Source organism: Halichoeres trimaculatus, unplaced genomic scaffold, assembly GCF_033239565.1.
Source record: "Halichoeres trimaculatus isolate MK-OKI-2021-1 unplaced genomic scaffold, fHalTri1.1 fHalTri1_scaffold_10, whole genome shotgun sequence".
NCBI lineage: Eukaryota > Metazoa > Chordata > Actinopteri > Labriformes > Labridae > Halichoeres > Halichoeres trimaculatus.
In genome coordinates, this window is record NW_027437187.1 from 37,308,009 (window position 1) to 37,334,567 (window position 26,559).

Consider the following 26,559-nt stretch of genomic DNA (forward strand, 5'->3'; position numbering starts at 1 on the left):
TTAATTAAGGAGGTAAAGTAGATTTTGTGTCTCCTGAATGACTTTAATCCAGGTGAGCTGAGGAAAAATGGCTCCTATGAAAGTAAAAGATTGCAGACCCCTGGTCCTGACCAATGCTGATCCTCTGTCTTGTCTGAGATGCTGATGCTAACCAGATGCTGTTTATCAGGTTTACTCTGGGAGCTGTAAATTTAGTCTATAACTGACCTTCACTAATAAAATGATTCATATCTCCCTCTGATGTGGACTTTAGAGACTTTTAGGGTCTGAGAGATGATCTGTGATCTTTCTGTCTCCAACATTCATCAACAGCATCCTGAGAAATGTCTCCTGCTGTGACACCTGTCGATGCACCTGTCACTGAATGTTTGTCTGAGTTGGTGGAGGGGGCGGGGCTTAGCCATAGGTCGACCGGGCCATGAGGGGTGGTGACTGCCCCCTCTGCCCCCTTCTGTAGCAGAACATGGAGAAACTTCCTCTGAGTGTAATCCATCAGTGTGGACAGAGTCTGAGAACAAGGAGCTCTTTCTTATCTCTAACAGAGCTTACAGCAGTGTCTGGCCCGCAGCGATACAGCGGTATCTCCAGAAAACATGACTTTAAATAACTCTGTTATGTTCCTTCTTAAAGTCCTGAATGCAGCTTTAAATCCATACACTACCAAAGCTCAAAGGCTCCTCAGAAAAACAGCTGAACACTCTGTTAGCGTCTGAAAAAGAGCTTTGAGTTCTGACTTAAAGAGTGAGATCAGAAGCTTCGAGTGGAGCCACACAATGAACTACAGGCTCTGAGTCTGGAGGGGGCGCCAGGACTGGGCTTGTTAAGGTTTTTAACTGTCACGACCTGATGAGTTCACATAACTTTACAGCAAATGTGACATTAACGTGGTCACGCCAGACCACAAAAAGTGTACGCTCATCTCAGCCCATAGAGATAAACAGTGAAACTCACCCTGCAGTTGCTCAGCTCCTCCGCTCTCACGATGATGGTGCCGCATTTCTTCCCCGGGATCCCACTGGAGACAAAAACACAAACACAACTGATTTAAATACACTGTAAACAATTAAAGTTCTCACACATTATGGTAAAACAAGATAAATATTAGTCCATGTCAGGGGTCTGCAACCTTTACTTCCATAGGAGCCATTTTTCCTCAGCTCACCTGGATTAAAGTCATTCAGGAGACACTAAATCTACTTTATTTTCACAATAAAGACAAAAAAGTGAAAAAAATCTAAATATATCTAAAATCTAATGAATAACAATCGAAACAAGAAGTTATATTTGTGTTTAACAAATGGAACCTGTGATGTCTTAGGTTTTTTAAATTTGCAAATACAAGGATTGAAGAATTTGTAATGTCATACATTTCTTTAATTGGCACAATTTCTTAAATTTTAATAAAAATATTTTAAAAAATTGCCATTTGGAAAAAAAAGGTAATTTGCAAAAATACCCCCAATTTTGAATTTTCAAGTTATCAAGAATTTCAACAATTGTGGAAATTGAAAAAAATTTGCAAAATTTAGAAAAATGAATTTAACTAATTTGCAAAAGGTTGCAGAAATTCAAATAATATTGAAATTTTCAAAAATAAAAAAGCAAAATTTAAAAAAATACAAAATAAAAAAATTAAGTTAACTTATTATCAAAAATTTGCAGAAATTTACCAAATTTTGAAATTTGCACAAAAAAAACAACTCAAAATTTAATAAATGTAAAATAAAAAAATGAATTTAACGTATTGGCCAAAATTGCAGAAATTCAACACATTTTAAAATTTGCAAATAATCAAATATTTGCAAAATCTCCCCAAAATTTTTGTTTTCTTAATTTGAAAAAGTGTCAAAAAGCTTGCAAAAATTTTGAAAAAATAAAAGCTTTATTGACAGATGTGATGAACATTTAGATAAACATTTTTTGATAATTATATTTAGAATCAGTGTCTTTGAAAATTTGATTTTTTCTGAATTTGAAAAAATGTAAAAAAAAAAAAAAAAAAAAAAAAAAATGACAAAAGAAAAAAAATTGCCAAAAGTTAAAGAAAATTCCCCAAATCTCAAAAAAACTCTTAGCTTTACTGACAGATTGGATGAATATATAGTTCAACTAAATGTTAATACAGGATTTTATTTAGTGTCAGTGTCTTTAATCATCAATTCCCTCTGTAAGAAAAATAAAAAATCTTTATTTTAATCATATCTTTTAAAGCTACAAGGAGCCACTGAAAAGGAGTCAAAGGGCCACATGAGGCTCCAGATCCACAGGTTGAAGACTGTTGGTCTATGTTAAAGTTTCCCATAAACCCATAATGACTTGGTTTGATGTAAAAACATAAAAATACTTTGTTTTAGAAAAATAAACATAAGCTCCCCTGATTGTTCTGCGTTTGCTTCATCAGACAGATTCATTTCAGATACAGATATATACGTTCACGTGTTTCTCTGAGCCTCTTTCTGTGGAGAGATAATGGATGCAGGATTTATCTGAGACCATAAAAACTAAACTTTATCCAAACATTAATTATTCTGCAGTTCAAATGTCAGCTGATTGCAGGATCCTGTCGACGCAGACCCCTGCAGACCTGCAATCAAACTTCCTGTTTTCACCTCTTTCTCACATTAACATCCAGCGCCTGATTGTGCAAATAAATATTAATTAATGCTTGATGAAGACCTTCATAAAAGACCGTGAAACAACAACGCCACATCCAGTGACATTTCAGCTGCGATGTTTGTTTACATCCCAAGCTGGCGAGGCGTAACACTCAGCCAATAAAGCCGAGGGAGGCTGACCACTAAAAATAGACCCGTGAATGCCACAAACCCCGGGCCTGACTCAGCAGCAACACCACCAGAGACCGCTTCATTTGGATAAAGGTCCAGTAATGACCAGGACGGACTTGGAGACGGTGATGACGGGCTTTGATCGTCACCGCTCCGTTACCTGAGACACACAGCTGTGCTCTGATGCAAGAGGAAGAGTTCATGGACGTTAATTTCGGCAGGAGCAGAGAGATCAGTCGCTGAGGGGGCAGACGGACCACAGACTGACAGACCAGAGACTGACAGACCAGAGACTGACAGACCAGAGACTGACAGACCAGAGACTGACAGACCAGAGACAGACTGACAGACCAGAGACAGACTGACAGACCAGAGACTGACAGACCAGAGACTGACTGACAGACCAGAGACTGACTGACAGACCAGAGACAGACTGACAGACCAGAGACAGACTGACAGACCAGAGACTGACAGACCAGAGACTGACTGACAGACCAGAGACTGACTGACAGACCAGAGACTGACAGACCAGAGACTGACAGACCAGAGACTGACAGACCAGAGACTGACAGACAGACCAGAGACTGACAGACCAGAGACTGACAGACCAGAGACTGACAGACCAGAGACAGACTGACAGACCAGAGACAGACTGACAGACCAGAGACTGACAGACCAGAGACTGACTGACAGACCAGAGACTGACTGACAGACCAGAGACAGACTGACAGACCAGAGACAGACTGACAGACCAGAGACTGACAGACCAGAGACTGACTGACAGACCAGAGACTGACTGACAGACCAGAGACTGACAGACCAGAGACTGACAGACCAGAGACTGACAGACCAGAGACTGACAGACAGACCAGAGACTGACAGACCAGAGACTGACAGACCAGAGACTGACAGACCAGAGACTGACAGACAAGAGACTGACTGACAGACCAGAGACTGACAGACAGACCAGAGACTGACTGACAGACCAGAGACTGACAGACAGACCAGAGACTGACGGACCAGAGACTGACAGACCAGATACAGACAGACCAGAGACTGACAGACCAGAGACTGACAGACAGACCAGAGACTGACAGACCAGAGACTGACAGACCAGAGACTGACAGACCAGAGACTGACAGACAGACCAGAGACTGACAGACCAGATACTGACAGACCAGAGACTGACAGACCAGAGACTGACTGACAGACAGGAGACTGACAGACCAGATACTGACAGACCAGAGACTGACAGACAGACCAGAGACTGACAGACCAGAGACTGATGGACCAGAGACTGGCAGACCAGAGACTGACAGACCAGAGACTGACAGACCAGAGACTGACAGACCAGAGACTGACAGACAGACCAGAGACTGGCAGACCAGAGACTGACAGACCAGAGACTGACAGACCAGAGACTGACAGACAGACCAGAGACTGACAGACCAGAGACTGACTGACAGACCAGAGACTGACAGACCAGAGACTGACAAACCAGAGACTGACTGACAGACCAGAGACTGACTGACAGACCAGAGACTGACAGACCAGAGACTGACTGACAGACCAGAGACAGACAGACAGACCAGAGACTGACAGACCAGAGACTGACAGACCAGAGACTGACTGACAGACCAGAGACTGACAGACCAGAGACTGACTGACAGACCAGAGACTGACAGACCAGAGACTGACAGACCAGAGACTGACAGACCAGAGACTGACAGACCAGAGACTGACTGACAGACCAGAGACTGACAGACCAGAGACTGACAGACCAGAGACTGACTGACAGACCAGAGACTGACAGACCAGAGACTGACTGACAGACCAGAGACTGACAGACCAGAGACTGACAGACCAGAGACTGGCAGACCAGAGACTGACAGACCAGAGACTGACTGACAGACCAGAGACTGACAGACAGACCAGAGACTGACAGACCAGAGACTGACAGACAGACCAGAGACTGACAGACCAGGGACTGACAGACCAGGGACTGACTGACAGACCAGAGACTGACAGACAGACCAGAGACTGACAGACCAGAGACTGACTGACAGACCAGAGACTGACAGACAGACCAGAGACTGACAGACCAGAGACTGACAGACAGACCAGAGACTGACAGACCAGAGACTGACTGACAGACCAGAGACTGACAGACCAGAGACTGACTGACAGACCAGAGACTGACAGACAGACCAGAGACTGACAGACCAGGGACTGACAGACCAGGGACTGACAGACAGACCAGAGACTGACTGACAGACCAGAGACTGACAGACCAGAGACTGACTGACAGACCAGAGACTGACTGACAGACCAGAGACTGACAGACCAGAGACTGACTGACAGACTAGAGACTGACTGACAGACCAGAGACTGACAGACAGACCAGAGACTGACAGACAGACCAGAGACTGACAGACAGACCAGAGACTGACAGACCAGAGACTGACAGACAGACCAGAGACTGACAGACAGACCAGAGACTGACAGACAGACCAGAGACTGACAGACCAGAGACTGACAGACAGACCAGAGACTGACTGACAGACCAGAGACTGACAGACCAGAGACTGACTGACAGACCAGAGACTGACTGACAGACCAGAGACTGACAGACAGACCAGAGACTGACAGACCAGAGACTGACAGACCAGAGACCGACTGACAGACCAGAGACTGACTGACAGACCAGAGACTGACAGACCAGAGACTGACAGACCAGAGACTGACTGACAGACCAGAGACTGACTGACAGACCAGAGACTGACAGACAGACCAGAGACTGACTGACAGACCAGAGACTGACAGACAGACCAGAGACTGACAGACCAGAGACTGACTGACAGACCAGAGACTGACAGACAGACCAGAGACTGACAGACCAGGGACTGACAGACCAGGGACTGACAGACAGACCAGAGACTGACTGACAGACCAGAGACTGACAGACCAGAGACTGACTGACAGACCAGAGACTGACTGACAGAGACTGACAGACCAGAGACTGACAGACCAGAGACTGACAGACCAGAGACTGACAGACAGACCAGAGACTGACAGACCAGAGACTGACAGACAGACCAGAGACTGACAGACCAGAGACTGACTGACAGACCAGAGACTGACAGACCAGAGACTGACTGACAGACCAGAGACTGACAGACCAGAGACTGACGGACCAGAGACTGACAGACCAGAGACTGACAGACGGACCAGAGACTGACAGACAGACCAGAGACTGACAGACCAGAGACTGACTGACCAGAGACAGACAGACCAGAGACTGACAGACAGACCAGTGACTGACAGACCAGAGACTGACAGACCAGAGACTGTCAGACCGACCAGAGACTGACGGACAGTCCAGAGACAGACAGACCAGAGACTGACAGACAGACCAGAGACAGACAGACCAGAGACTGACAGACCAGAGACTGACAGACGGACCAGAGACTGACAGACGGAGAGGACAGTGAGGACAGGGAGGACAGTTAGGGCAGTGAGGACAGCGAGGACAGTGAGGACAGGGGAAGATGGAGGAGGGGCTGACAGACACACACCTCACAGCTCAGTTTCCAATAAAACATCCTTCAGACTCTGATTTCCCAAACGTGCTCAGAGCTGATATCATAAACACACCTTTTTAATTCAACATCAGAAAAAAAGCAATCAGACGGAGCCCACCTCCTCAGAGCTTTCTGGGACTCACACCAACATCCAATATATCCACTCTGAGAAACACGCAGCTCCAGGTTTCATCTTCTTCTTCTCTTCTTCGTATTTAAATTACTCTTTGTTTTTGCATCTTCGAAACAAAAAGTTTCTAACTTCCTTTGTTTGTTCCCTCTTCAGGAGCATAAACACTCCGCTCAGTATTTACGAGAAAAATGTTTCCACAGACTGTAGCTGTGTTTTCATGACCTGCTCCAGTGCGCCCCCTATTGGCTTAAAACTGCAGCCCCTCTACTACTGTGAATAGGCCTGAATTAGTTTTGCAGAATTATCACGACACCTACAAAAAGTCTCCAACGACCACGGTGAATTCCGAACAGGAAGTTCAGAAATTTGGGTTAAGCATCGGATTTTGTCGATTTATAGGTGACGTATTTGAACGGATTAGTTTTAGGTTTTTCATCAGATCAACTCAAAACTTGTCATGTGTGTACAAAACACATTGAAGATTTAAAGTTATCAAAGGATTTTTTCTAACTCAATGGGCGTGGCTACAAATGGCTGACAAAGTTTATGATTTTTTCATTTAAATTTAAATATATATATATATATATATATATATATATATATATATATATATATATATATATATATATATATATATCCTGTATAGCTCAGCAGATAGCAACCATAGACTGTAAAAAAAAAAATGGACGTCCGCTTGCTCGGCTCAGTGAGGTCTCCACAAAAACTGCTCCCCCTGGTGGCTGGCTGCAGTATAGGTCAAAAAATCCATCTCCCCAGTCATTCCAGATGGGCTGTGGTCAAACTTTAAAAAATTAATCCACCTGGTAGAAATGTTTCTCACGTCTGTTTGTTGTGGTGATTTGAAGATATCATTTGGCTGTCTTGTATCCAAGTCCTCTTTTTTCTGAAGAGTTTCATTTTCATTAGTTATACGAGGTTAAAAACGAGGCTTTACGTCACGTTTAACGATGACTGACAGCTGACGTTCTCGTGTATTTTTTGGGGGATTATAAAATATGTCTGGAGGTAGAGTCAGGAAGTGATTAGACTAGTCACCCAGCTCCACTCAGATTCTCCCAGAATCCCTCACAGTCTCTACTGCACAGACTCTGGCTCCAAACTGCTTTAATGTCTGCGCCTGAGACGGGGAATTTTGGCTTCAAAACCAAACAATGACAAATGGAGGAGCCACTCTGTATACAGAGTATGGTATGGTCTCACAAGAGGTCTGAGAGTCTCATCTTGGTACCTAATGGCAGCCAGGCTCCCTCTGGAGAGCACATGGAGGGCTGTGCGGCCCCCCCAAAGAAATGCCGCCCCACACCATTACTGACCCACTGTCAAAGCGCTCATGCTGGAGGATGTCCACGCTCTGGACACTACGCTGACAGACACAGTAAACCTTCTCACATTGATGTGCCTGCCTGCTGCTCATGGTGTGTTACAGATATCAGATGTTAGGAGGCGTTTCCTCCAGATGAGGCTGATGTTTCAGGAGAATAACAGACCGTCTGCGCCATGAAGCATCGTCTCAGCCTCAAACAAAACGTGACGCGCTCTGCGCCCAGCACGCACTCCTCTCTCTGCTGTCTTCGTTTCTTCTTCATCCCTCTGATCCGCCTCCACTCGGCTGAGCAGAAGTGTGATACGTTCGACTCAATACGGGCTTTTTGTTTGTTTCGCTCAGAGTCAACAGAGCGAAAACACACACACACACACACACACACACACACGCACACACACACACACGCAGCTCTACAAACTTCAGAAATCAGCCAAGCATCACGGGAAAATAAAGAACGTCTAAAAATATCTGCAAACTGAAATAAAACGCCAAGAATAAAACAGGCAGGTACACACACACACACACCACACACACACACACACACACACACACACACACACACACACACACACACAGATTTCTGAGTGAATGACTGTAGGCAGAGGTGATTACATAACACGGAGACCTCAACACATTCTTACATCATGTTTCTGTGTGTCATTCAGACCCATTCAGCTCCAACCACTCGTTGATCCTGCCTCACACACACACACACACACACACACACACACACACACACACACACACACACACACACACACTCTGGCTGGTCCAGTGTGTGTCAGGGGACAGGGCGAGGGTCAGACGACTGATGGCTTTCTGCCCGGGAGGTAAACAACAACAACAACAAATTGTTCTCTTCACTGAGCTCCAGAAGACGCTGCACGGCCGCAGAGTGTGTGTTACAATGACAGTTACAGCTGCTCTGATATTAGGATACACACACACACACACACACACACCCAGCTCTGTTTTTATAAATAGATGGAGAATAGAGACTAAAAAGGCACCAAACCCCGTCTTTGAGTCAGTTCACACACCAAAAGGTGACAGCCGTCACTCCTTCATCAGGATCAAAAATCACTGGATACTGAACGCCTGGGTTTTCATGAAAAAAAAAGGTAAATCAAAAACTGATGACATGATTTCTGACTCTTAAGGTCACAGTAGCAGGAAGAATCCAGGTGTCCTGTTTGATACCTGGGTGATTAAGTGTCAAAGCATGAAGACAGAGATGGAGCCGTGTTTGAGCTTCAGAAGAAGTCGTTGATGGAGGACTCCTCTCATTAAATCCTGATCTGATGAGCAGACTATGACACGTTTATCAAACTAAACCAGGATGACCTCCTCTGTGTCTGAACAGCTGCTGTAACCTGGATCTGAAGGTCTCCAGTTTACAGGGTCACTCTTTACACTGGAACACCAGGAGCTGACAGAGACACAGTCACACCATCAGGAGGAACTAAACCAAGTCCATCACATCAGGGGGTCAGCTTAATGTGGATGAAGAGAGGGGGGGAAAAGAACTGTGACCCCCAACCCCACAGTCCCTGGAACTTTGAAAAGAACTACTCCAGAACTAAATTTAGACCCTGGTACCGGCAGCCTTTGGGACAGGAACCTGACGTCTTAGCTACTTTAGAACACATGAAATTAAATTGATGGTACTGAATTATAAAGTGGTTGTTCACAAATTATTTTGGAATTTTTGCAATTTTTTTAAATGAAAGAATTTTTGCGATATTTAAAATTCAATTTTGAAGATTTTTTTTTTATTTTAGAATTTTAATTATTTTTTTTTTTACTTTAAATTAGTTAGTTTTTCAAAAAAATCTAAATAAAAAAACATTTTAGTCTTTGAAATTTCAAAATTAAGCATTTTTTTAAATTAAAAATAAAAAGCCAATTTGATAGTTTTAATAAAAGTTTATGATTTTTTTATTCTTTTACACTTAAAATCTCAGAAAAGTTTGAATTTTTTGGAAATTTTTAAAATTTACAATTTTTTTTTTAATTAAAAAAAAAGGCAAATTGTTTTGATTTCAATTGTTCTATTTTTTGCAAATTTTTGAAACCACAACATTTTGAGAAACTATTCAATTTTCAAAATTTGTTTAATTTTTTAAATAAAATATTACATTTAATTTTTACATTTCTGCAAATTTTAGAAATTTGCAATTTTTTTAAAAAAAATTGCAAATTCATTTGATTTCAATTTAAAAACAATAAAAATAAAAATTTGTCATCTTCAAAAATGTTTAAACTTTTTAATCTTCTGCAAATTTGATTTCATTTCTTTTTTTTTTTTGCAGATTTTTAAAACATCACATTTTTAAAAAAGATATTCGCAAATTCATTTTAAATCAAAAACTAAGACATCGCATGTATATCTTTTTTCTAGAAATAAAAAAAAACTCGATATTTTTAACCCTAACCCTTTTTTAGATTTTTACTATGTCTTGAATTTTACCTTTTTACCCACTTTATTTTGTCTTTATTGTGAAGATAAAGTAGATTTTGTGGCTCCTGAATGACTTTAATCCAGGTGAGCTGAGGAAAAATGGCTCCTATGAAAGTAAAGGTTGCAGACTCCTGGTTTAGACCCTAGTTCCTGCAGTCTTTGATACAGGAACCTCTTAGCTACTTAAGAGCCTTTCCTCCATACTCTCATGAAGAAACAGCTGAATTCATGTCACCACGTCGTGATTTCAGACAACAAACGGAAACTTGGGAGGTTTAGAAGAAGACGAGCAGCAGATGCAGATCCTTTAACGAGCTGATTTTCTGTTTAAACAGGATTTTGTTTCACTAATCAACGACATAGAGTGAGAAATCAGAGATGTATTTACATGTATTCACATTAGCCCCTCTCTTCTCTGGCTGAGGATTCCTCCAGGGTTCAGCTCAAGCTTCAGCTCGGCTCAGACGTCTTCAGAAAACGAGCTGCGAGCTGACGTCTTCCCCTTTGGGTGAACTGTCTCTTCCCACTACCCAGTGTTTACCGTCTCCACATGTTTACAGTCTGTCATTAGGCCCTGCTGCTCTTTAACTATTCATGTCATTCTGCTGATGGAGACGTCTTCGCTCATTTCCAAGCTCCTGCTTCCACTCACTTCAAAGACCAACGGCAGCGAGTGAAAATAACACGATGATTTTCATTTCACACCACTCGATCGGAGACAACCTGGAATCAAACGTGAGCGCAAACATCTTTTCTGTGCCATCACATGATCGCAACAACCAACCGGCTTTCAATTAGGAGAGTCTAATTGAAAGAGAAATGTTTGTTGGTGTGTGTGTGTGTGTGTGTGTGAACGTACTTACATCAAAGGTTTCTCCAAACGACTCCCCAGGGAGCCGACGATTTCCCCCAGCGTGCAGAAGGCCTGTCCCAGGAAGTCCTGCAACAAACAAACAAACAAACACGCCACGCTTCAGCAACACAAGATGAAAAGGTTCGAGTTGGAGAAAAGAAAAAAAACAGTTTCTGAGGATTTCATCATTTTTCTTATTGTTTTATTATACCAACAAAAAACAGCGTGGTGGAGCGTCCTGGCACCCCCCCCTGGGGCCGGTCGACTCATTACTGAGCGTACAGGCTGTGAAATACTGGAGGGTTCACTCCCATAAAAAAACAAAATAATGTGTCTTGGAGGAACATACCAAATTAATATAAGTTACATTTATTTAGAATTATTTTCTATATTTTCATTTTTTCCAGAGAAAACTGTTTTAATAATAAGAATTTGTAAATTAGAAAGTTTAAATATTTTCCTAAAGCACCTCATATCTGTGACCATACTTCAGTTTCGGTTTCTTTTCTCTCCATGCTCCTCTCATTCACTCTGCTCACTTTTAAAAAGTGCTGTCAGGGTTGTGGAGATATTTCCTCTAGGAATGGGCGAGTACCGATATCTGGTCTTGGTAATGAGCTGATACCAGCCTTTTTTCAAGGTATCAGTACTCGTGAAGGCTGCAGATACCAGCTGCAGATACTCTAGGCAAAAAAAACGTATCAAGAGTAAGTCCTCCTCACCACTAGATGATGCTAATTGCTGCAGTTTGATACCACGGCAAATGTGCATCAGGTCCTGTTCAGACAACATGAATGAACCAGGGAGAGTTGACAGTAAAACTGTTTTATTTTGCACTTTAGTCTGTATTCAGACCAGAAAAGTCCTTTGGTCCACTTGTTTGGTCCGGACCAAAAGAGAGACTTTATTTTTGTCGTTTGGTGCGGTTCGTATTCAGATTGTACTTTTTCCAAGTGGACTATATTGTGTAAACACATCCAGGTGTGTGAGGATCAGTGCTCTCATTGGACAGCTCTGACAAAGGGCGGCACACAGAGCACAGACCTGGAAATGGAGGTAAACATGTGTTCGTGCTCTTATTAGAGCTGCTAAATCATTTTCAGTTTCAAGAGCAGCTCCTTCAAAGCAGCTTAACAACACCGTTTACAATTTAGGAACAGGAAGACCAGTGATCGCAGCAAGGAGGCGCTATGCTCTGTGTGTCCTGACCCACAACATGCTAGCTACAGCGTGGCTAAACAGAAGATGGAGGATCAGGTATGAACCAAAGACGGTTAGGTTACGGTGGCTCTATAGGCCCAAAAGGAGCATGTGTCCTGTAGTTAGTTCAGATGGACCTTGGTTTGTATTCAGACCTGCACCGGAGAACCACGAACCGCATCAGAGTTCGTTTGGAAGCGGACCGAGACCACCTCAAAAAGTGGGTCTGGGTCCAGTTGTTTGGTCTGCACCAGGGTTCGTTTGTGTCTATTCACACCTGCATGAAAAGTCCAGACCAGCGTGGGAAACGAACCCTGGTCCGTTTAAAGTGGACCAAACAGTCCAGGTCTGAATACACCCTAAGTTTACTTTAAAAATACTTAAACTCTGACAGTTGCTAGTTTTATTTTGCACTTTTAATATATATATTTTTTATTTATCAAAAAAACCCTGTAAACTCAGAGAGTTGTTTGTGTTTTATTTGGACTTAATGTCAGAGTGACTGTGCTGTCTTTGATCATAATGATCTGTCATCCATTAACAGAAATTTTATGTATCAAAAGTACTAGTAGAATCGGTACTCAGTATCGGTGAGTACTCAAGAAGAAGTACTGTTACTGGTATCGGTCTGAAAAAAAGTGGTATTGAACATCCTTAATTTCCCCATCAATACTCCTCATGTATGAATTTATCGATCTTTCTCTTTTGAAGTATCCAATGACACAGCTCTACATGGTATGGCAGTGTATGGTATCTAAGTCACAACTGACTGTAAAGCTTCGTTTCCATCGAGCAGTCTGCAATACGGGTCGGATCAGTAAATCCTGATACTGTTTGTGTTTCCACAGCCAACAGTGCCCCCTCATGGTAGGTGGCGTGTAAGCTGGATGCTGATAGCTGCATCAGCTACGTAATAGCTTGACGCCCTAGCAGCGCAACAGAGTGTAATAAATCCAACGAAGAAGAAAAACATGACACAGTAAACAAAGAGCAACGATGAAGACATCCAGAAACTGGTCTCCTTTGTGATCAGGATGTGGCTCTTTCCACCAATCAGCAGACTGCAGTGTTTCTAGCTCCGCCTTCTGGGGTTGGATTGGTTTAGTCTGACACCCCAACAGAAGGAAACCAAAAAGTGGGACGGTACGGATCGGTGATTTGTGGATCTGTCCTGAGGTTTGTCAGTGGAAACGCTGTAAAATGTGTGGCGTGCTGAGACAAACTGAACTGAACCACTTGGTGGAAACGGGGCTTAAACCGCAAAACCAGACAAACGATGAAAAAAATTGTGACTTATAATCCATGAAACACAGAATACAGTGAATAGTTCCAAAGTGACAACTATAATATACAACAGTCACATAATTTGCATGCTACACAGTCCCTAGCGAGACCAGTAGGGGGAGCACAGGAGCTGATTATGCTCTCGTTAACCTAAGACTGAGCCTGAGTGCCTCTAATGGAGCATATTTGTGTTTTTGCAAATCTAGAAAGATTCTCAAACAGGAAGACGTCCTAACGTCAAAGGATGATCAGTTTTTAATAATATATCCACCAATAAAAAACGTCTTCATCAATAAAGCTTCTTTAGTCTGTAATAACCCTTTGTTTCATCAAACGTGTCTGAGATTCACTGACACATTTTTTGACACTGAGGTTAAATTTTTGCCAAATTTTACAAATGAACTGTTACACGTGGAGTTGCTGCTCCTCATATTTCTGAGTTTTTATCCCCAATGAGTCAGGACACCGTCTGAGATCCTCTGCTGGTTTTTCCCTGGTCCAAACTGAAAACTGAAAGTGACAGCAGGAGAGCTGTCGGAGACCCACAACTCTGGATCCTCCTGCCACGAGGAATCAGACTTCAGAGGTTCAGACTCTCAGGCATTTTTTAAGAGATTTGGGACGAGGCTTCTCTTTTGGTGCATTTATCCGTCCCTTTCTGACTTATTAGCCCAGTGTGAGGAGGAGGAGGAGGAGAAGGAGGAGGAGGAGGAGGAGGAGGAGTAAAGCAATGTGTTTACAACAGGCAAGGAAAGACTCTTCACGCTCCAATACTGAGGCCTCCCTGCCAGATTGTGTATGCATGTGTGTGAGAAGGCATGCATGTATACGCGTATATGTCAGTGAGTGTGTGTGAGTGTGTGTGTGTGTGTGTGTGTGTGTGTGTGTGTGTGTGCAGAGAGCTTGACAGATGAGCCGTGTTGAGTCCGGCGGGCAGAAAGCTGCTCCAAAGATCTTTGCCGGTGCTGAGCATTTTCTCCCCGAGTCGAGGTCTTGAAACAAAAAGCGAGATGACAAAAAAAGCTCTGGCCTTTCCGCACGGCGAGCGCTGCGAGCGAGCAAACCCAGCTCAGAGACCGATACACTCCGAAAAACCCAGACCAGGAGCTGAGGCGCCTCGCAGTCAGAGGCTGGGTTGGCGTTTTGCTCCCTGAGATAAAACCGTGACGGCTGTCAGCGTCAGGGCTTTGATCACAACACAACCAAGGTCAGAAAGTAACCTGCTTTTTGTCCTGTGTGGCTCACCGTAGATGAAACAGCTGCTTCCTTCTTCTGCTGTCATCACATTGTGCTTCTAGAGAAACATTTCCTTATGAAAGACTCAGTTTGCAGTTTGAGCTCATCAGAGAGCTTCAGTCTGTGAGCGAAGCATGAAGGTGCAGCCAATCAGACGGAGGCTAATAAACAGCCACAGCACGATGTATCCAGCCTGAGCCTGACCAACACTGCAAAAAACTGAAATCCTATCAAGTATTTTTGTTTTATTCTTATTAAAAATTGTCTTATTTCCTACTCCAAGGAGGTTATGTTTTTGGGAGAGTTTGTCTGTTAATGAACAACATAACTCAAAAAGTAACAAACAGATCTTGATGAAAGTTTCAGGAAATGTTAAAAATGGGATAAGGGAGAAGTGGTTAAATTTTGGAGGTGAACTGGATCATCGTCTGGATCCAGGACTTTTCTTTGTGAGATAGGCCTGTTTTCACCATATGTGTATATAACTCCACCATAAATGATCAGATTGCTTACAAGACAAGGTCATCATAATTTCTGACAGATGTAAAAGTACGATCCAGATCCTGACAATATTCTGGATACTAAGATCCAGAATATGAAATATGAACTGGGTCATCATCATTTTCACCACTGTCAGGAAACAAATTATCGTACAAACCTGTAGCTAACACCTAACTGTAGCAGACAGTCTGCTGAAAGGAAGTATAACATTAAAGTAAGACTTAAGCGTTGGTGACAATCACAATATGCTTGGTGGAGGTCTGTGCTCTCTGAGGGTTTTCGAGTAAGTTTTTGTCTTATTTTCAGTAGAAAAGCAGTAGAAAAGTTACTCATAATTACTCATTAGTCATTTTTGTCTTTTAATAACGTGAAATTAGACATTTTTCTGACAAAATAGGACAGAACACAAGATTTTAATTTTTTGCAGTGTACTGTATCATTTCAATTAAGAAAGTCACCCATCCCTGGTAAAGACACTACAATCCTCTTCATCCACTTTGTTTACAGATTGTTAGGAACCAAAAAGCTCATTATTGAGTCCAATAACCTTGGAGATTTGGTTCTTGTACCAAAGCCGACTCACAAAGAAACCACAGCTCCTGGCTTTACACTGTAAAAAACTGAAATCTTATCAAGTGTTTTTAGATTTATCAAAGACAAAGGACAACAGTTTGTTTATGACAGTGTTGCAATACTTTGTATTGCGCGTTTGTCGTACGTACAGTCTTGAAATTATGTTCATTTCTTTCAAAGTTTGGAAATCAGACATTTCTCTGGACTGTTCAGGTGAATGTGGCTCATATTAAGTCTAAAAAGACATTTTCTACTGAAAATAAGACAAAAACACTTGATAAGGTTTCAGTTTTTTACAGTGTAAAGCCAGGAGCTGTGGTTTTTTAGTGAATCGGCTTTGGTACAAGAACCAAATTTCCAAGGATAGTGGATTCAATAATGAGCTTTTTGGTTCCTAGCAATCTGTAAACAAAGTGGAGGAAGAGGATTAAGAAGAGGATGGTGTCTCGACCAGAGATGGGTGTCTTTCTCCATTGAAATGATACGGTACACTGCAAAAAATAGAAATCTTGTGTTTTGTCAGAAAACTGTCTCATGTCAAGTTATTTAAAGACAAAGATGAGAAATGAGTAATAATGAGTAACTTTTGTACTACTGTTCTACTGAAAATAAAACAAAAACACTTGATAAGATTTTTTTTTTTTTTTTTGCCGTGTAGCAATAGCGCCACCTACTGGACACAAGTGATACTCCCATTTGCACCTAAAAAAATGCTTGAAATCATCCACATTGTTTCATGATCTCTCCCCGAATTAAATTATGAGAAGATGATAAATATATCAAAGTCACTGCCTTACCTAGTGGTCAAAAGCAGTACTGCAACATATTTCATGATTAAAATTACCTACGGTCAAACTGAGACCAATCCCAGTTCTCATTCTTACCCTTTTACCTTCATCTTACCCTGTCAAAAAAGCCATGAAAAGCTAAGGTTAAGCTAACGTTGCAGCATTCAGAAACAATATTATGCAGCTTTTGAATACTGTAATGTTAGCTTGACGTTAGCTTATGTAGCTAATGCAGCTTATCTGTCTGATCCTTCATGAAATGCAGTTCATGGTAGTGAAGTCTGTTTACTGTGAATGTGTAACCCTGCTCTGACATCACTCGAGCTATTATTAGCATTAGCTGTAGCTATAGCAGAGATAGCTAGATTGTTATATCGAGCGATTTCAAAATACAAACAACGATTCAGACATGGCTGATATTTACGTGGAGGAGAAAATGATGGGATATCTGATAAAAAAAATCCAGATCATGGGGACAGGCTCCTTCTCTCCAGAGGAGATGAAGATGCTTTGTGAGTACGGGCCTGGACTTCAAATCTCTGTTTCCAGCCCTGTTTTTTTTTCGACTTCCAGGCAGAGTCTGCAGATGTGGAGCCAGCACAATAAAGTGCTGACGAAAAAAAAGTTACGGCGCAGAAAGACGATAAGAAACATGTTCACAGCTCGTGTTCATTTTCCCGAATGAACAAAATGTACCCAACAGAGCGTCTGAGTGAAAGGAAACGCAGACATAACTCCTTTTTGTTATCGCCTCTGCTGCCCAGACTGTGTTCCCAGAGAGACGAAAGATGCCGAGCGACCTCTCAGGAAGTCAAAGAGAGACAAAAGGAAACCAATAAAAAGCACATAAAGAGTCAAATTCAGCGTTTGTTTCCTGATAATTCACCAAAATGAGGTGATTTCTGCTGTTTTTCCTAATCACAGGAGGCTAATGTCGCCTTAAAGCCGAGCTTCCCTCTCTCAACTTCTCAGAGTGTTTGCTCTGAAAGAAGAAAGTTCATTATTCAACATTTCAGGAGCACAAAAGGAGAAGAAAGGAAATAATTATCCCCTCCAAGCTATTGTAAATTTAATAAGGGGAGTAAAAGTTTGACTGCTCTCCGAGCGCCGAGCGGGAACACAGTGAGTTAAGTTAATTACTGTGTGCAAACAAAGAAGCCATTTCCCTGCCTCGCTCTCCTGCTGATGGAGTTTAAAATAATGAAGAAAAACTTTGAAATGAGATTTTCTGTTTGCAGGAAGCTTATTGGAGGATCCTCACACAAACACAGCGTGGAGTAAATAAAGCACAGAGCTGTCAGGAGTCAGGCCCAGGGAGAAACATCTACATCATCTGCCAGGAAGGACGATAATGTGAGGGTCTTCAACCTGTGGCTCTGGGGCAACATGTGGCCCTTGACTCCTTTGCAGTGGCTCCTTGTAGCTTTAAAATTTATTAGAGAAAGAATTTGTATTATTCTTAAAGAGGGTATTATAGATTGAAGACAGTGAAAATAAATAAAAATTAAATTCAAATATTTTTTTAAATTTTTGCGTTTAAAACAACAAAAAAAAAAAATTCTGATTAAGAATTTTTGAAGATTTTGCCATTTTTTGAATTTTTGAAAACTGCATTTTTTGTCAAGTTTCTGATTTTTCATGAATTGTAAAATGAATCATAAATTAAAATAAAAACATACATGAGGAAATAAATCTAAAATAATATCAACTAAATATTAATAAATTGTAATTCGTATTACTGTTATTATTATTATTTACCAACAATATTATTTTATTATAATAACACTATTACTACAATTAATGATAATAATAATTCTAATTTTAATTTAACAATAATACCTATAATAATAATTACAATTATAATAATTATTACAATAATAATAATTATTACAATAATAATAATAATAATAATAATAATAATAATAATAATAATAATAATAATAATTATTATTATTATTATTATTATTATTATTATTATTATTATTATTATCTATCACAAAAAAAATAATAATTGAAAAATGGAAAACTTGAATTTTGTGCAATTTTTTGGAAATTACTATTATTACAAATAATAATAATAATTATTATTATTTTTTTAATGTATTAAAAATAACGATATGATTAAATAATAATAAAAAAAAATAAAATAAAAAAAAATAAAATAATAATAATAATAATAGTAACAATAATAATTGTTTTTGTGTATCTTTAGAAAATCTATAAATAATTGAAAAATGGAACATTTGAATTATGTGCAATTTCTGGAAAATTAAGCAATTTTTTTTTCTTTTTTTCGCAAATTTACAAAAGTTTTGGGAAATTTTTTGAATTCCAAAATTTATTGCACATTTTTCAATGTAATTTTTCAAAGAACTTTTGCAATTTTTTATTACATTTAACATTTTTTGGAATAATTGTCCAACTTATTAAAATTTCATTAATTTTCCAAACTTACAAAATTTATGACATTACAAATTTTAAAATTTTTCAAAAAATATTTGCAAATTTCAAAGATGAACAAACTAATAAATCACATGTTAAATTTTAAAAACAACAAAAAAAATCTTTGTCAGATAATTTTTTACAGGATTTTCCCTGTCTTTTATTATATACACTCTTTTGTCTTTATTGTAAAGATAATGTAGGTTTTGTGTCTCCTGAATGACTTTACTCCAGGTGAGCTGAGGAAAAATGGCTCCAATGAAAATAAAGGTTTCAGACTCCTGCGATAAGGAATGATTCATTAGATTTACTGTACGCTCGCTCTTTGCACGTCTCCTACAGTCGTGTCTGTTTAAGGTATGCACGCCATATGGCCAGAGAAGAAACATCTGCTGTGGTGGGAGGAACGGAGCATCCTCAACAACACGTCCACTGAAGCTGCCAAGACAGACTCTGTACTCGTGCATTCCTCATTTTTCCACGTTATTTAAAGCTCGGCGACAGGAGATGGACCGTGCCCGGACAATGGAGCCATCACCGCGTGCCAGATCTCTAATCCCACACATCCACAGCGACGACGGACGCATCCAAGCGTCCCCGGCCTTCACGCTGAGAGTGAGTGGCTACGTGCACATCGCTCAGCGCTCTGAGTGGAAGCCCGGGGGGCAGCAGGGCTGGGGCTGGGGCTGGGGGAGGAAGAGGAGAAGATCCCGCCTGCAGTTGGCGGAGGATGAAGCAAAGTGAAAAGAAGTGGGTCTGGGGGTGTGAGATCCAGATCTGGAGCAGGACGCTGCTCCTCGTGAAGGATGGAGAGAAGGAGAATCTGAAAGAGGAGGTGGAGAAACCAGGAAAAAGGAGCAGGTGACGTGTTTGGGAGTAAAATCCCAGCTCTGACAGGAGATGTTTACAAATGTGACCCATCATGAGCGGGAGAAAGAGACTGACACCGAAACGACAGAGCTGATTTAATCTGCTCTCATTATCAAAGCCTCTCAGCTGACTGTTGTCACAAACGTTTACGTCGTTTAGAAAGAAAAACGGGGGTGATCTTCCCCGTCTTTATCTGATCGTTCTGACAAGCTAGAAATCTGCTCGGAGCTACGGCGTGTTTCCACCCTCTTTTTTTTTTATAAAGCATCAATTTTACGCAGATGATACACCTCCATACACCCTGAAAATCACCAAACATGATCTCACACTGACGCATTTATGGAAGAGGTTGAAAAGACGCTCAAAAAAAGATACAGACAGATGTTTTCTTCTGCACAGAGAAGCAGAGGCTGGAGATTCCTCTGATGGTTCGTTCACGACAGTTTTAAACACACGTCCAAACAGGCAGGATCTAATCTAATCTATCGGACATTAGAGACTAATACAACTTAAAGAACATTTAGAGTATGAGCTCCAGGAGTCAGACGAGGAGGTTTGGGCATCTCCCCAGGAGAGGAGCCAGGATATGGTGACAAAGACAGTATCTCTTGGCCTTCCTGGGAAAACCTCAGTACCCCCCAGAGGAGCTAGTCAAAGTGGCGGGGGGCAGGAGACACCGGTGTTGGCTGACAACACTGCTGCCCTTTTGACCTGGACCCGGATAAGACGACAGACTGATGGACATAAAACCAAACTAGCTAAAAGTGTTAAGAAGGAAGTAACAACTAAGAACTGTTTGGCACTCAAGACTGTGAACGCTGCTGAGGTACAGACTGCGAAAAAGCAGAAATCTGGGCTAAGACGAGAAAATAAAAAAGACTTTCAGCCCAGCCTGTGTTTTTAGCTTTTAGCTTGTGTTTTAGTCGCTACCTCGTGTTTTAGTTTTTGGTCTTTAGCTGGAGTTTTAGCTCATGTTTTAGCCTTCAGTCTGTGTTATAGATTGGTCTTTAGCCAGTGTTTTTGCCTTTAGCTCATGTTCTACCTTCAGCTGGTGTTTTGGCCTTTAGCTCATGTTCTAGCTTCAGCTGGTGTTTTGGCCTTTAGCTCATGTTTTACCTTCAGCTAGTGTTTTGGCCTTTAGCTCATGTTTTACCTTCAGCTGGTGTTTTGGCCTTTAGCTCATGTTCTACCTTCAGCTGGTGTTTTGGCCTTTAGCTCATGTTTTACCTTCAGCTGGTGTTTTGGCCTTTAGCTCATGTTCTACCTTCAGCTGGTGTTTTGGCCTTTAGCTCATGTTTTACCTTCAGCTGGTGTTTTGGCCTTTAGCTCATGTTTTACCTTCAGCTGGTGTTTTGGCCTTTAGCTCATGTTTTACCTTGAGCTGGTGTTTTTGCCTTTAGCTCATGTTCTTCCTTCAGCTGGTGTTTTGGCCTTTAGCTCATGTTTTGGTCTCTAGTTGATGTTTCAGTCTCTGGCTCATGTTTTCAGCCTCTAGTCAGTGTTTTAGCCTTGAACTTGTGTTCCAGTCATTAGCTCATGTTTAAGTCTCTAGCTGGTTTTTTAGCTTTTAGCTCATGTTTTACCTTCAGCTGGTGTTTTGGCCTTTAGCTCATGTTCTACCTTCAGCTGGTGTTTTGGCCTTTAGCTCATGTTCTACCTTCAGCTGGTGTTTTGGCCTTTAGCTCATGTTTTACCTTCAGCTGGTGTTTTGGCCTTTAGCTCATGTTTTACCTTGAGCTGGTGTTTTTGCCTTTAGCTCATGTTCTTCCTTCAGCTGGTGTTTTGGCCTTTAGCTCATGTTTTGGTCTCTAGTTGATGTTTCAGTCTCTGGCTCATGTTTTCAGCCTCTAGTCAGTGTTTTAGCCTTGAACTTGTGTTCCAGTCATTAGCTCATGTTTAAGTCTCTAGCTGGTTTTTTAGCTTTTAGCTCATGTTTTAGCCTTCAACCTGGTGTTTTAGCCTTTAACTTGTGTTTTAGCCATTAGCTCATGTTTTAGTCTTTAGCTCATGTATTAGCATTAAGCTCATGTTTTAGCTTTAGGCTCTTGTTTTAGTCTCTAGCCGGTGTTTTTTTTTTTTTTTTAATTGGCAATTGTATTGATTTTTTTCCTTTTTTTCACAAAAAAGACAAAACACAAAAGACGAACAAAGAAACAATACAAAACAAAACAAAATAAAAAATGTTGGCAGGACGTGTGCATCTTTCATTTGTTCTTACATATTTGTGACAGTACTGTATGTTTCAGGTATTTACATCGTTTCCTCCAGTCTCAAAATCACCAAAGCTGTCCCAGTGTTCCCCTGTTTCTACATTCCCAACATCAGTTGTCTTTCATTAAACCCCTACTATAAAGCCTGTTGGTGTGTATTTGCCTCTGGCCTCTCTAGCTGGTGTTTTAGCTATAGCTCATGCTTTAGCCATAAGCTAGTGTTTTAGTCTCTAGCTTAAATTTAGCCCTTTACTTGAGTTTTAGCCATTAGCCTGCATTTTGGTTTCTAGCTTGTGTTTTAGCCTTTGACTCGTGTTTAGCCTTTAGCTGATGTTTTAGTCTCTCGCTCATGTTTTAGTCTCCAGACCATGTTTTCAGCCTTTAGTCTGTGTTTTAGCCTTGAACTAGTGTTTCAGCCATTAGCTCATGTTTAAGTCTCTAGCTGGTGTTTTAGCTTTTAGCACATGTTTTAGCCTCAACCTGGTGTTTTGGCCTCAAGCTCGTGATTTAGTCTTTAGCTCATGTTTTAGCTTCAGGCTTTTGTTTTAGTCTCTAGCTGATGTTTTATTTTTTTTAGTTGTCAATTTAATTGATTTTTCCTTTTTTTTTTTTATTAAAAAAACAAAACACAAAGGCCAAAAAACACAATACAAAACAAAAAGCTAGTGTTTTAGCTACAGCTCATGCTTTAGCCATAAGCTCGTGTCTCTAGCTTACATTTAGCCCTTTTACTTGAGTTTTAGCCATTAGCCCGCATTTTAGTTTCTAGCGTGTGTTTTAGCCTTAACTCGTATTTAGCCTTTAGCTCATGTTTTAGTCTCTAGCTTGTGTTTAGGCTTGTAGCTCATGTTTAGCCTTTAAGTCATGTTTTAGCTCTTAGCTTATGTTTAAGGCTTTAGCTGGTGTTTAAGTCTGTAGCTCATGTTTTAGCCTTAAGCTTGTGTTTTAGCCTTTACCTCTTGTTTATAACTCAACCTTTTGTTGTAGCCATTAACTCTCATTTTAGTTTCTAGCTTGTGTTTTAGCCTTTGCTTGTGTTTTAGTCTTTACTCGTGTTTTAGCCTGTAGCCTTTTTTAGCCTTTAGCTCATGTTTTAGCTCTTAGCTTATATTTTCGCCTTCAGCTGGTGTTTTTTTTTGCCACAAGCTCGTATTTTAGTCTTAAACTCTTGTTTATAACCCCACATTTTGTTCTAACCTTTTAGCCTGTGTTTCATGTTTAGTCTCTAGCTCGTGTTTTAGCTTTTTGTCTTTAGCTGGAGTTTTAGGCTTTAGCTCATGTTTTAGCCTGTAGCTTGTGTTTCAGCTTTCAGACTGTGTTTTAGGTTGGTCTTCAGGGGTTGTTTTGTTTTTGGCTCCTGTTTTAGTCTCAAGGTCATGTTTAGCCATAAGTTCATGTTTTAGTTTTTGGTCTTTGGCTAGTACTTTAGCTTTTAGCTCATATTTCAGCCTTTAGCTTGTCTTTTGGCTGTTGGCTCTTATTTTAGCCTTAGGCCTATGTTCTAGCCTTTAAGTTGTGTTGTTAGCCTTTAGCTTGTGCTCTACCTCTCTCCTGTTTCTCTTTCTTCTGCTCTTCTGTCCTTTTTCTGTCTGACAGTTAGGCTCCAGTGTCCACCATCACTACAAAATTAATCACAGAAATCATTTTCAGCAGAGAAAAACACAGATCTCTCTTCTCTCTGCTAAACTTTGTTTGGAAGCTAAGAAGTAGCATTTAGCAATAACCTGTATTGGAGCTCATAATCTCATTTTAAAGTGTGAATCAGGATCAGGCAGAAATCTAGAAAGAGACTTTTTCAGGATGACTCAGAAACTCCTCACAGAGACTTTAACTGCATGATGATTGTGACCAGAGTTCGCTTTCTGGCTCCTGGCTCAGCCAAGGTCGTACTCAACGTAAATGTTATTATCTCAGTGAAGAGCAATTTGTTTAGCAGACGGCAGTAAAAAAAAAAAAGCAGAGCAATAAAAAGATTGACCCAAACATTGAGAGGAGATAAAACAGAGGAGTGGAGGAAATCAAACTCTGAAATAACAGCAGCAGAGGAATGAGCCGAGCTGATAGCCGCTGGGATAAATGAGTTTCTAATCTCTGGGAGCCGCAGCAGCAGCAGGTCGACCTCTGTGAGGAGACCACGATCAGAGAGGACAGACTTTAACGTCCCGTCTCTGAGCAGCTGTGGAGGATTTCCCCTGACTGTTTCTGATTCGGAGCGCTGGGTGTAAAACCCTCTGAATGCCTTTGGTACGGGTCACAAACCGCTGCGTCTCTCCTGAAGGAGGCTGAAACGCCAACACGCTGCTCCGTCCCCGCGGTGACACTCTTACCTCTGACATTCTGATTTAAATCAGCCGCCTATTGTACTGGGAGGGTAAACATTTGGCTCTAGCGTCTCCCTGAATGCGTGGCTGATTGAGCTGCGGTCGGGGTGAAGGAGACACTCACGTGTTTGGAGAGGTTGTCGCTCTTGCAGTCCAGATCGTACCTGCAGAGAGGAGAGGAGAGGAGAGATGACACATCAGAGCGAGGCCTGTGATTGGCTGAGAGGTTCGAGGTCGGTGAGTCAAACAAAACCAGAAGTCTAATGATAATAGGTTCGTTAATGTGAGGAGCTGATGACGGTGACTGAAGCAGCCAAAGCTTCACTGATCCCAGACCAGGCCTGAGGGGAGGACAGCAACGCTTCCAGAGCCTTTATTTTGAAAGGACAGCCTGAGGGAGGAACAGGAAGTACGAGGAGAATGTGAATCTTTTAATCAGCTGGATGAGGGCGTGTGAAGCTCCTGCTCCACAGCTTAGCCGACATTTTACCCAGAAACCTGCTTTAAAAACAGCCCTGATGAGCGGGTTAGGATCAGGCATTTATCCAGAAGTTTTCCAGATCACACAGCCCCTTTAAAAAGAAGGCCTGATGATTGCTTTTTTTTCTTGATTTAAAAAAAGAAAAGAAGAAACATCCCCCTCTTTAATCCCATTTAACAAATCACACCCTGGTCACAGGTGATGTGAAGCAGGGGCGGCTTTATGGGTGGGCTCAACAGTCCCTGGCCCACCCACATTTCAACAAGCCCATCCTAAACTTTGGAAGATTTTTTAAAATTATCTTTTCATAAATCAGTTTAAACAAAGCACTGTGTAATTTCGTCACTTCACACTTGTTTTGTTATGGACAGATTCCCTATCCCTTTAAAATGAGCTGGTAATCTTTTTGGCCTGTTGGATAAAAAATAAAAATGAAGTGGTGAAACATCCAGCTTTTTGTTTTATAGGTGGGACTAGAAAATGATTTATGAAAGACAGTATATTTCTGTCTTTTATCCAACTGTGGTTAATGTAGCCGCTCTTACAGCCTATAATAAGTGGAAAGCTGTAGCACTACAACGCCATTCTTTGCTCAGTACCATGGAAAACCATCACAGGTTGATCTGTCTGATGCACCAAAACTCAATAAAGAAAGGAGCTAAAACAACCACAAACACTGAAAGGAGTATATCAGTTTTTTTTACCAATCGTTATTAAGGCTGTATTCAGACCAGAAAAGTCCTTTGGTCCACTTGTTTGGTCCGGACCAAAAGCAGACTTAATTTTTTTCGTTTGGTGCAGTTCAAATTCAGATTGTACTTTTATCAAGTGGACTATATTCTGTAAACACATCCAGGTGTGTGAGGATCAGTGCTCTCATTGGACAGCACTGACAAAGGGCGGCACACAGAGTACAGACCTGGAAATGGAGGTAAACATGTGTTTGTGCTCTTATTAGAGCTGCTAAATCATTTTCAGTTTCAAGAGCAGCTCCTTCAAAGCAGCTTAACAACACCGTTTACAATTTAGGAACAGGAAGACCAATGATCGCAGCAAGGAGGCGCTATGCTCTGCGTGTCCTGACCCACAACATGCCAGCAACAGCGTGGCTAAACAGAAGACGGAGGATCAGGTATGAACCAAAGACGGTTAGGTTACGGTGGCTCTATAGGCCCAAAAGGAGCATGTATCCTGTAGTTAGTTCAGATGGACCTTGGTTTGTATTCAGACCTGCACCGGAGAACCACGAACCGCACCAGAGTTTGTTTGGAAGCGGACCAAGACCACCTCAAAAAGTGGGTCTGGGTCCGGTTGTTTGGTCCGCACCAGGGTTCGTTTGTGTCTATTCACACCTGCATGAAAAGTCCACACCAGCGTGGGAAACAAACCCTGGTCCGTTTAAAGTGGACCAAACAGTCCAGGTCTGAATACGCCCTAACGCTCTGTCAGAGTTGGGTTGGCCCACCCGAAAATGAAATCTTGGCTCCGCCCCTG

General features: G+C 41.4%; 1 pseudogene; it reads right to left on the minus strand.

Moving 5' to 3' along the window:
• LOC141796310 (copine-8-like) overlaps nt 1–26,559 on the minus strand; it is a 149,103-nt pseudogene that overhangs the window by 66,728 nt on the left and 55,816 nt on the right.